General features: G+C 43.4%; 1 protein-coding gene and 1 long non-coding RNA gene across 8 annotated transcripts in view; one reads left to right on the plus strand and one right to left on the minus strand.

The window, feature by feature from the left end:
- CACNA2D3 (calcium voltage-gated channel auxiliary subunit alpha2delta 3) overlaps positions 1-12,903 on the minus strand; it is a 946,725-nt gene that overhangs the window by 889,868 nt on the left and 43,954 nt on the right. The window lies entirely within an intron of this gene.
- On the plus strand, positions 3,038-3,717 carry LOC119864677. Its single transcript, XR_005374884.1, has 2 exons — positions 3,038-3,289; positions 3,523-3,717. It is a non-coding gene; the product is annotated as an uncharacterized LOC119864677 (long non-coding RNA).

Consider the following 12,903-nt stretch of genomic DNA (forward strand, 5'->3'; position numbering starts at 1 on the left):
TTATAAAAAATAATGGGATGGTGAATAAAAAAAAAAAAAGATGCTGAAGTCAAGTTGAACATGAGTTCTTTGGGAGCCTTCCAGTGGCATGTAATGTATAAAACCAGAGATTCACCAAGAATGGGTATCTTCTCATGGGTGATGAATGATTAATAATAGTAGCTAATGCAAATTGAGCACTTACTATGTTCCGGCAGTTGTACCAAACACTTTAATTTCTTTTAAGCTTCAAACCAGCCCTATCAAAGCCAGTGTCCGTGTTAGTCCTAGTTCCTTGACAAGCCTCCCACCTGAGGTTTAAAAGACCCAAGATCAACACAGATTGAAAGTGGCTGAGCTGGAACCCAACCCCAGGTCTGTCTGATGCCAAAGCCCAGGCTCTGGTTTATCATAAGTGGTACATGCGCTTTATCAGCAACCTGTTACTTATAGTCACATTCTTGCTGCTCAAAGGCTGAAGTCATGTCTGTCTGGGTTAAACACACTGAGGCAATAATCAAATTGATTTGAACAAAATTCCTTTCTCGCTATTAATTAACTCAAGGAAAGAAATTGTTTTACAGATGTTTCCAGACATTTCTCTCCACACTGCCCTTTGTAGAGTGGTAGTATGGACCTACTTCCCTGTACATTTTCCACATCAAAGATGCAATAGGATTATCGAAACCCATCAAACTACATTTAAAATGCCAGCATTTTATCATATGTAAGTTATACCTCAGAACAAGTTGTTTCAAAAAGAAAGATCCCAGAACATTCAATGGGACATGCTGTCAATATGTTTTCGGATATGTCCTCAATTTTACATCAAATTATTCTTAAGTTAGATGCTGCGACATTGCCCCTTGTGCATGTTAGTTCCCTATAGATCAACTTTTAAAAGCTTTAAAATAAAACATGCTTGTGCCATATAATCTTCAATGATTTTCACCTTCGTTCTAGGATACATTTTAACCTAGAGGGAAGATTTTCTGTACCAGTAAGTGCACTAGGTGAATGGGACTTCTTTCACTGTCTTCCTTCTTTGCCTTCCTTCTAGCTTCCCCTCCTCCTGCCCCAACACTCAGCTGGACTACATCTCCCAGTCTCCCCTGCAGGTAGGTCATAGCCCTGTGACTGAGTTCTGCCCAATAAGATATGAGCAGAAGTGATGTGTGTCAAAACCTCCTCAAGTCTCTGCTCCACTCTTTTTCCCATCTACTGTCTGCAAGTGACGAATTCTGAAACCTTTGAGGCACAAGACACAGAAACCTGGGTCTCTAAATCGGAGTGTAAGAGATCACCTTCCCATCCAGCACCTTTAGAGGAGCAAGGACTCACTTCTGTGGTGTTAAGCCAGTGCAACATGGGGATTTTATATTACAACTAGCGCTAGTGTACCTGTAGGCTTTCTTTCTTTGCCTTTTTTTCTTTCTTTCAATAATATCTGCTGTAGGATTGTCTACATCCCTTAGAGACCAGCTCAATGTACCAAAATTAAAAGACTCTTCAGAGAAATGCTATAGAACTTTGAAAAATGGGAATATTCAGAAAAGAAACTTCCCATTTATAAAGGCTGTTATCTGACTCATCATTCATTCACCCTTTTGTTGGAAATGGTCTTCCCACATTTCTTTGTGAAACCACCCTCCTCTGAGCCCAGCCATGTGATTTATTTTTTAAAATTATTTTCTTATTATTTTTCAAATGTTAAATTCAACTAATTAACATATAGTGTATTATTAGTTTCAGAGATAGAGCTCAGTGATTCATCAGTTGCATACAACCCCCAGTGCTCATTACTTCCCATGTCCTCCTTAATGCCCGTCACCCACTTACCCCATCTGCCCACCCACCTCTCCTCCAGAAACCCTCTGTTTGTAGTTAGGAGCTAGACTCTGGAGCCAGCTACATGATTTGGATGAGATGGAAACCCCATCAGTGTGTGAACCCAGATTGGTTTAGGCCAACCAGTACTCCTGACCCTCTGGCTCCAGTTGATTGGCCACTGAAACACAGGAGGGGCAGTGCTGAGTCCATCTAGCAAAGACAAGATTCCTCCCCTTCTGCCTAAGCTAATGCAAGAGGCCCTCTCACTCAGCCCAGAGAGTGCATTACAATGATGTTAGAGCCTGGAGCTCTGTGGCTTTTTTTTCTTTCAAGAATAACCTTTTTTTTTTTTTTTTTTTAAGAACAGTTTTAGGTTTTCAGCAAAATTGAGAAGAGATAGAGATTTCCCCTATACCTCTGGCCCCATACATGCTCAGCCTCCCCCACTACCAACATCCAACACCAGAGCAGTATTTTTGCTATGAACAATGAACCTACACTGACACATCTTGACCACACAAAGTCCATAGTTTACATTACAGATAGTTCTTGGTGTTGTACATCCCATGGGTTTGGACACCTGCATAATGACATGTTCTACTATTACATCATTCAGAATACTGTATCATATGGAATGGTTTCACTGCCTAAAAATCCTCTGATTTTTTTACTGATCTTTTCATTGTCACCAGAGTTTTGGCTTTTCCAGAATGTCATAGAGTTAGAATCATACAGTTTTCACATTGGCTTCTTTCACTTAGTAAGATGCATTTAAGTCTCCTCCATGTTTTTCTATTGCTTGATAGTGCTTCATTTTAGAGCCAAATAATATTCCCACTGTCTGAATGTGCCACAGTTTGTTTATCTATTCACCTACTGATAGACATCTTGGTCATTTTCAAGTTTTGGCAATTGTTAATAAAGCTCCTATAAACATCTATGTGCAAGTGTTCATGGACACAAGTTTTCAACTTCTTTGGGGAAATACCAAACTGCATAATTGCTAGATTGTGTGGTAAGAGCATGTTTAGTTTTATAAGATACCATCAAACTATATACGAAAGTGGTTGTATCATTTTGGATTCTTATCGGCAGTGAATGAGAGTTCCTGTTGCTCCACATCCTCTCCAGGACTCAGTGTTGTCAGTGTTCCAGATTCCAGCCATTCTAATGGATATATAGTGGTATCTCATTGTTGTTCTAATTTGCATTTCCCTAATGACTTATGACATGGAACATCCTGCCCTATGCTGATTGGCCATCTATACATCTTCTTTGGTGAGATGTTCTGTGGCTATTTTACTGCTGCCCGAGAGAAGCCAGCCTGCCAGGTGTGCTGTGTGAAGCCTGCAGATGGAGATGCTGCTCCATGGGGAAACTCTGAGGAATTAGGGGAAATGGGTCATAAAGGACTTCATCTTACTATCAAGATCAGCACTGACCTCTAGCATCTGGTCTTCTGGACTTCTCAGATTTTTAGGTATTACTCTCTTACAGTTCAACCAATTTGAGTTAAGTTTTCAGTCCTAAATTATGCAAATTTTCTATTCATTCACTCATTCTGAATTTTGCTGAGTAAGGGAGTATAATAATTACTATGAATTTCAAAATGGACCAAGGAAAACTCACTACTGAAGATACTTATCGAAATGTTCATATTATTGTCTGCTTTATGAAGATCGTTTTGTTTTTTTTTCCTTCTTTCACAATTAGTAAAGCTTCCAAATCAAGCCTAATGATAATGCTACAATCACTCCTGAAATGATCATGGAGCCTCAGAATTCAGGAAGAATTTGAGCAGGACCATAACTGACTGTCAAAGCATTAACAGGCAATGCATTTATTTGTACCTCCTGCACTGTAATATATACTCGTTATGCAAGTTAAAGTTATAATCACTTGTTCTAATGCATCATGTTTTCAAACCTTATGTGGAAAACAATATGTAACTCTAGCTCAGGTGGTGGTGTAACTCTAAGACCTTTCACCAATTGCTCTGAATCTTAGTTCACTCTCCCTGTGTCTCTGGTCCCCATGACTGTTTATTCATTCATTCATTCTATCATTTGTTCATTCTAAATTTGAGTGGGTACAGATTGATGATGTAGAAAAGTGACTGCTACAGGAACCTGTGATAGTGAGTGTGCCATTGAACCTGTAGTTACTTTTACTTTGTTTTCGTTCAGTCCTTTCTTATCTTGACTGCCTGTATAAGTCAATATTCTTTTGGTGACAAGTGACAAACCTCATCTCCCCCAAATGACATAATCAAGAGAGGGAGATAATCTACTGGCTGGGCAACCCACACACCCTGGGAAGGTCCAGCATGATTGGACCCAGGGCTTGGGCAGCACCAGGAGGCTATTCAGTCTCAGGCTCCTTGTGTCGTGTCTCTGATCTCTATGACCGCTTTCTCCTGATGTGGTCACCCTCTGCAGCTTGTGCTGTAATCACAGCTTCAAATCTAGCAGAAAAGAGCCTTCCCCAAGGGTACTGTTTGGTTCAAATGCCCATTTCTGAACCAATCACTGTGGCTGGCGTGGGGGGTAGGGTGAGGAATGCAATGCTCTGATTGGTCAGGACTGTATTGCTTATAAATCTTCTGGAACATCTTCCTGTCCTGTTCCCACCATAGCTACCAGCTGGGTGCTGTTTGCTCTTATCAAGCACAGGATAGCGGAAATGTGGTTGGTTTTACAGCCAGATGAATCTGAGTTCAAACCTAGTTCCATCTGTTTCTAGATTGAGTGAGCAATTAAGCTCTCTGAGCCGCAGTTTACTTATCAGTCCAGAGTAAACATGCAACAAGCATTAGATTCCTGTTCTCTTCTCATTATTTCTTATTGCAACAGCAGTGACACCTAGAGTTTTCCAGGCATGACCGATGGTCTCTGACGGTCCTAGGGGTATAATATAGCTTCCCAACATTTTGTGGCTAGGGCACTAAAACTAAACTGTACAAGTTCTGAGACTAAGAGAAACCATCCCTTTTTAGTGGAGAATTTGCCTTCACGTAGTAAACATTTTACTCCCAAAACGTATTTTGCTGACACAGTCATCACAGTTCTACAACTCAGCTAGCTAAGCTAAAAATGGAGAAATGGAGATAGACTAGCTTCTCTCCAGCACTCAAATGAGGATAGCAATCTTTTCCTGGAAGGAAGTGGTCCCCTTTGGGGAGGTGACCGAATTCTAGGTGCTTTGCCAGCCCTTGCCCCTGACACTGCCACCTAGCGGGAGACAGGACTCTGGCCATTTGAGCAAGTTAGACTCTGACAGCCGCCCCCCCAACGCTCCCCACCCTCCACCCCCCCCCACCCCCAGGAGTGGTAAACACCATGCCTGCCGCTTTAAGCAAACCCTCTATCTCCAAGTTTCCAAGTCCTTTTAAAGTAAACTAAGCTGTTTGCAAAGACAATGCCTTGACCAGTCCCAATAGGGCTAGACCAAGAGACTAGCTTGGTTTCCAGTAGTAGTAATAGCCACCCTAGAGTTGCTCACTGCAGAAGCCCTCCCAACTCAAGGTTTTTCTTCCCTTCCTCAATGCATCAAAACTTACCTGTTGTATGGCTCTTTCCCTCAGATCTTTGCCAACCACTCGATCAGCCAACCAACCTGATAATGTAATGCATTCTTGCCCATCATAGCATTTCCCAAATAATGTGTGGTTTTTCTGTTTTGTTTTGTTTTGTTTTTAAGCAGAAGCCTGTTTGAGACAAACTACCTGCCTCAACACAAAAAAGTACATCTAAAAATTCTGGTGGAGTAAGTGTGGTTGAGAAGATTCTCTGTGTGTCCTAGAAATCCTATCAGTTTAAGTTTGGCTCAAAGTACACCATACCATAGACACTGGGCTCAGGTCTTGAGGCAGTTAGAATTCCAGAGGAAACGTAGCTGTTGGTACATCTAAATTCCTGCCATGTTGTATTAAGCTTCTGGGTAGGGGGCTTTATAATTGCAATGCTTTCATCATTCTGTGCATTTTCTCACCAGGCTACATAAAACATCATTATAAAGTTCTCTTTTTTTTTGAAAATCTCCGGAAGGAAGTATCTATTTTATCAATCTACACTTTTAGAAACATTATGGTTCCAAGCTTTTTAAAGGAACTTCTTTTTTCTCTTCTGTTTTCTTTAGCTGACCTTCAGAGACTGACCCATTAAAGTGTGCCTGAAGTATGCAAAGCCCAAATGGAAAAGAGACACGTATTCATTTCACCTTGGGTTACTCCAACACTCTAACTCCTGCTTTTGAAAGGTGCATAGCAGTATTACCCCCATGGAGGTTCCTGTTCAAGATCCTGATAGACTGTAATTCTGGCTTACCCAAAAACCACTGAGGGATCGCTTCCCAGAGGAGTTTACTCTCCTCCCACAGGCCCCAAATCTTAGCGATTTGCACCCCAAAATAGACCGACACACATACCTCACTGATGCTCAATTTTAGTCCCAGTCACACCTGGATCTTATGCATTTTATAGGCACTTTAATATTGAGGACATTTCTTAGAAACAGACCTGTTTAAACTTCCATAAAATTGGCCAGAGAGAAGGTATTGACATGGCTGGGGCTGAGGCCACAAATTTTGAGAACTGACCTCTAATAACAGCAAGGATTGTCATTTTTGTCCAGGTTAGGAGGGATGGAATTGTTGGTTCAAACCTCTGCTTCCCTGTGCCATGAGACAGCTCAAACAGTGGAGAGAGCCCCAGCTGAGGAATCAGGAGACCTGAGACTCTGCCAAGAGCTAGAATGCTGTGAAGGTGACAAACTGTCCTCAAAGGCTCAGTCTCCCTGTTTGCAAAATGAGGTGGGGCATGGAAAGTTTGGCCTAAATCAGACTCAACCTCCTCATTGTTGGGACGCTAGGAGGGGAAGGCTTTCGCTTCCAAGAAACAGAGGAGAGGTGTGGACCTTCTCCCTACAAAGTATACTGAGATCCAAAATATTACCTAGATTTGAAGGCCCAAGAGTTATCAGGTTCAAACTGCCAAGCAAGGCACCCTCAAAACTTCCTTCTCCCAGCAAAATTACAGCAAGACAAATAGTTGATTCTTCTTTCTAGAACTCTGATGGTCATTCTCAAGTCTTCTTTTCCTTTCATCTCCACCCCCACATTTCATCTGCCATGATTACCTGTCATATGAACACAAGAGAAATGCAAGGTCCACTTCTCTCTACCTGCCCCACTTCCCACCTACTGCATGGTGGGACAGCCCTCACCCTCTCACTCTGACCTCCTATGGTCCATTCCATCACACACATGACTCCTCTGCCCATCGGCTCTCTCAGCCCATTGCCCACCACTCTCTACCACCAGCCTTACTTTCCTGTTTTCTGTACCCTTGTCTCTGCCAAACTCATTTCTGCTCTAAGGTCCCCTCTGCCCAGACCGCTCCATCCCTATAGGCTCACATAAGTCTCAGCTCAAATGCCAACCCCTCACCTCACATGGAGAAGCCTACCTCCAACACTTGCTTCCCATCCTCCTGCCTTGATGTCTTCACAGACATCACTCATCATGCATTCATCATTGACCAGTGTGATCCTGTTTCTGTATGGTTTCCTAGTTTACAATCCATCCCCCACCCCATCCTGCTACCAAAATGTAAGTCCTAGAGGAGGTCCTTGCTATGTATGGATTGTAAACTAGGATATTTGCTATGTTTCTGGGCCATGGTGGCTGCTTACTACATATCTGTTAAATTCATTAAATAAGATAATAGTTAAATCATTCCTTTGACATTGTATAATAAAACTAACAGACTGGCTCCTGTTTTAAAATATTTTAATTGATTCTCATGAAGACAGCAGTGGAATGCCATTAATTAGCCCTTAGAATTTATTTCTCTAGATTAAATTACTCTTATTCCTCTGAGCCTTCTCACCAGTGTTATTCTTGTCCTCTTAATCACTTTCCAGGACCTTCCCTGGAGGCTCTCCAATTTCTTCTTGTCCTCCCAAGAAGTTGGATAACCTTGCTCTTAGTGGGACCCATTCTGAACCTGCAGAGAAGTTAGGGCAATAACTCTGCATGGCAGAAGGCTTCAGAGTTTGGTTTTCTAAGCTGGCATAACTTCAGATCTGGCCACTTTCTAGCAAGGTCGCCTTGAACGAGGCCCTCTCTCTGCCTCCGTCTCCTCCTCTATAAACCAGTGATGACAAAATCATCTCATAGGGCCGTCTGTAGTGAAGCTTCGTGGAGTTTTCTCCTACATAGCATTTAGCACAGGGCCTGGTACACACAATAACCTCAGCAAATACTAACTATTGCTAATAATGAAACTAAAACTATAGCCACTTGAAATAAACAGGAGAGCGTAAAAGGGAGCTGAGCTGCTGAGCTGTATGCAGAAGTCATGTTAGATGATTTGGGATTTTGTAGGGAAGAAAAGGTAGGTGAAGGAACAGGTTATTTATTAGAACTCTGAATAAAGCAAAGAGGAAAAGAAAGCCTATCTGCCACCTGTGGTTGGAGTGGCACTCATGAAACAGACATCACTAATTGTAGTGTGCACAGTGAAAGAGCGTGGAACATGGAGTGGAAGCGTGTATAAGGGGGCAAAAGGTGAAGCTGCTCCAAAGGAAATAACACCTCCTTTCACTTGGTGCAAGATGAGCTAATGCAAGGATATCAACCCGGTTTCAGATTTCGCATACCGGCCTTTTTGAATGCAGAGACCCTCAGCCCCAGAGGAGAGGCAGAGGCCTGGCTTCATTTCCTTCAGGGCCCCAACCTCCACAGAAACACTGTAGCAGCCATCCTTGTCAATGGAAGGCCTCGGAGGTCCCAGTTGGCTGTGAGAGTCCTTGGGCATCAAACTCCGACTATTTTGAGGAGAGCACACACTTCGGTAATGATGAAGCACAAGTGTGCCTACCCTGAAGGCCCCCCGGAAATTACAATTTTCAAATGGAGTTGCGTGAGCCTCCAAAGACCTAGAGAGCAGGTTCAGTCAGGGCACCCAGATGGTAGAATACTAAACAGCCACAAAAAAGCATGAATCCGATCTCCACATTTTGACATAGAAAGATGCCCAAATATGTAGTTTACAGACAAAAGCAAGGAGCAAGATTCTCTGTGGGATCCAGGTCAGAGAGAACCTTACCCTCCTCCTCTTCTTTACTCTACACATGCAGAGAGGAGTCCTACAGCAAACACCTCCCATCCCTGTCTACACCCTTGACTCATCCCTGACTCATGCCTCCCCAGGACAGCTGGCCATCCCCTGCGCCATGTTCCCTAAAGAGCAAGAAAGTGGAGAAAGAATCCAAGGCTTCCTAGATCTTGAGCTGCCTGCTTCTAGATGTGATAGGTGCTCAACCCATCTCTCCAGCTATCTCTCAGCCCTTTTCCTGGGCTTCATGTCCCCAGGTTAGAAACCTGTAGGATGGGGGCAAAGGAGAGGTGATCAGACCCACCCTTCTCTCTCTCTGTCTAGCTCCTCTTCCTATATTAGGGAGTAGGGATCAGGCCAGCCCTGCCCTGCTATGAGCCTGGCTATCTCCAATTTGAGGTGTCTTTATGGCCTTACCCTCCACCAACTCCTCCAGTCCAACCATTACCAGAAAGCTGTGAAAAATATAAAAGTTTAAAGATAAGAGTATGCTCCTGTATAATTGAATGCAGGCTAGCCCGGGGACTAGTTTACAACCAGTAGAATACGGCAAGAGTGATGGGATGTCCCTTTGTGATTAGGTGATATCAGACAGTAATTTCCAGATTGGAAGACTCTCTCTTGCTGGCTCTGATGAAGCCAGCTGCCATGGACAAGCCCACACAGTAAGGAACAGAGGGCAGCCTCTGGCCAATAGCCAGTAAGGATCTGAGGCCCTCCTCAGTCCCAGGGCTCACAAGGACTGCCAACAACCACATGCACTTGGAAGTGGGTCCATCCTCAGTCCAGTCTCAGGGAGCCCCCCAAGGCACCTTCCTTACAGGCTTGCAAGATCCTGAGCAAATGGCCCAGCAAGCTACACCTATCTGGACTCCTGACCTGCAGAACTGGCAAAATGATAAATGCGTGTTTCCTTAAGTCCCGAAGTTTATGGTATTAATTTGTTATGCAGCAATAGGCAACAGAAATAAGAAGCAAGATAAAATGAAAGGCTCTATAGTCTGGTGGTTAAGGGCCCAGGCTATGGAGCCCAGTTGCCTGCCTTCAAATCCTGCTCCCCACCCCTTCTACTTGACATCTCTAATACTGAATTTCCTCATCTTTAGCACAAGGGTAGGATTCGATGCCCACTCCCATCCTTACACTCAGCCTTGTAGTAAGGATCCTAAGAGTTAACGCAGGTGAAGTGCTTGAATCAATGCGTGTCCCGTCACAGCCCAATGGAATATTGGTGCTTGCTGGTTTGTGCCCGCTCATGCTCCTTGCTCTTGCCTCCAGAATACTTGAGCAATCATCTCTTAGGAGTACTGTAGAAATTTCTACATTCGAAGATAAAACCTTTCTATTTTTTATAATAAGCATTCATAAATTTATATTTGGAAAAAGCAAAAAATTCTTTTTAAAATTCTCATTAGCTTTCTGATGAGCCCTTCTGAGGATGGGATCTCTCTCAGGTTGCTATAAATGACAAATATCTGTGCAAACCAGCTTAAACAAAATGGGGAAGGAGTTATAGAAGGGACTCTGGGTGTGGCACAGAATAGGAGGCTAGTAAATGTCTAGGAGCCTTGCAGGAGGCTGCACTGGGGCCAGTTAGTATGGCTGATACAGCAGGCAAGGCTTCAGCCTCTCTTGGCCACGTGATCTCTCCCTGCACCTTTTCTTTTGGCTTCTCTCAGTTCAGAGTCGGAGGTGGTGATGACCCATGTTGTTTCTATGACCAGATATCCAACAAAACTGATTAGCTACTCCTTGTCCCAATCCCAAATTCCCTCAGAAGAGAATCTGATTGGTCAGATGAACCCTCATGGTCCTATCAGCAATGATGTGAGAGGGAAGTAGGGTCCCCTAATATAAACTGGATAGTTAATACTACACCAGGTAGTGGCAGGACGGGTTGCAAAGAGGAAGGGGAACGACATCCCCAAAGGGTGTCTGTATCTAGTCCATTCCTTCTTTTTGCTAAGGAACAGCAAAGGAATTGAGAGCAATGCCCAAGAAGCTTCCAGAGACTTCTGGACAAGAGATGGTGTTTGCCACGAATATTGGAAACCACTAGAAATATCTCATTTGGAAATGAATTTAACGTCTTTTTAATTGGTTGGATTCATCCTTTTCTCCTTGATACTCTAATCTGTATGAAGTTATTGCTATCCTATTGGGCATAGTATACCAAAAGTAAAAGAAGGTGGCTCTGCCCAGTTGATACTCAGCCTCAGTGCCACAAGTTCAACAATGTTTGTGGGGCCATGGGAATTGGTATTTACTATGCCAGTTCATGGGCCAGCGTGCACATTATCCATAACTTAACTTAAAGGAAAATGTGTCCCTCTTGCTTTATTCTCATAAAAGTAACAATTTTAAACAAAGTATGGCTCAGGTCCAAGGCAAACTCTGCATCTCATGCACTGATGCTAAAGATTAAAAAAAACCATCCAACTTGAAATTATACCTCACTTAGTAGAAACATTATCTGCAATTAGCATAATTATCCAGTGAACATTCAAAGGGGAAAAACTAATTACTAGGATCAGAGGTTCTCTGGGTTGGAAGGAAACTCATAGGTCAGTGTAAATACCTGCCCTCTCCCTTCACCCTCCCCAACCTCCAATAGGTATAGGAATTCCCTTTACCATGTCCCTATCCCCTACCAGGTAGACATTGATTCTGCTTCCCACCACCATCGAAACAGCACCTTCCATTTCTGGGTAACTCTAGCCATCAGGAAATCTTGACTCAAGTAGGACTAAAAGTTGACTTCCTTATAAAGTCTACCAGTTGGCACAACATCTGCCCAAACTTTGTGTCTGGAGCCTCATAAACAAATCCTTTTCTGCATACCAAGCAGAAATATCTCCTCACATTTGCAAAGTAAGCTATGCCCAGTGGCAGATATACTTGGTTGCCCACCCGGCTGCCATTTCTCACACCTCCTCTTTCTGAGCTAAGAAAATGCCAGTTTTGTTTCCTTATAAGATGGGCAGAAATACACCTAAAGGGGCACCTGGGTGGCTCAGTGGTTGAGTATCTGCCTTTGGCTTAGGTTGTGATCCCAGGATCCTGGGATCAAGTCCCACATCAGGATCCCCACAGGGAGCCTGCTTCTCCCTCTGCCTATGTCTCTGCCTCTCTCTGCGTGTCTCTAATGAATAAATAAATAATATCTTTTTTTAAAAAAAAAAAAAGGAAATAAATACACCCAAGAAGGAAAGAAAGGCATCCTTTCCCCAGCCCCAGAGATTAAGTTTAGTCAGTCTTTGAAACTGAAGGGCCAAAGGGATGAGCATCTGACACAGCCTGCCTACAGATATAAGGGAAGCCCACTGAGAAACTTTTGAAAAAGTTTTTGGTCCCTAATGGAAGGGTGATATGTTTGAAAGAGCCCAGGGGCTGTGCCTCTTCCCACTCCTCCCTTGAATGCATTTGTGTGAAGTGTGATGCTTGGATCTCTGGCAATCATCTTGTTCCATGAAGTGACAAACTTCAGACCAAGAAGCCAACATGCTGAAAATGCAGAACATAAATCTCGAAGGAGCCCAGGCCTTAGAAGATACTGGTAAGCCACTGCTGCTTCCCCTGGAGTGGCCTACCTCCAGACATCTTGTTCTATTAGATGATCACGTTTTTATCACATAACCACTATGAGTTGAGCTTTCTATAAGTTGTAATAAAAGCATGTTTTAACCAATAACAGCTCACCAGAGCTGTAGTTTCCATCTTCCTAGATTTATTTTTTTTAATTTTTTAAATTTATTATTTATGATAGTCACAGAGAGAGAGAGAGAGAGAGAGAGAGGCAGAGACACAGGCAGAGGGAGAAGCAGGCTCCATGCACCGGGAGCCCGACGTGGGATTCGATCCCGGGTCTCCAGGATCGCGCCCTGGGCTAAAAGCAGGCGCCAAACCGCTGCACCACCCAGGGATCCCTCTTCCTAGATTTATATGACAGTTCAAGCCCCAACCTCAGCCCCATCATC

Source organism: Canis lupus, chromosome 20 (genome assembly GCF_011100685.1).
Source record: "Canis lupus familiaris isolate Mischka breed German Shepherd chromosome 20, alternate assembly UU_Cfam_GSD_1.0, whole genome shotgun sequence".
Lineage (NCBI taxonomy): Eukaryota > Metazoa > Chordata > Mammalia > Carnivora > Canidae > Canis > Canis lupus.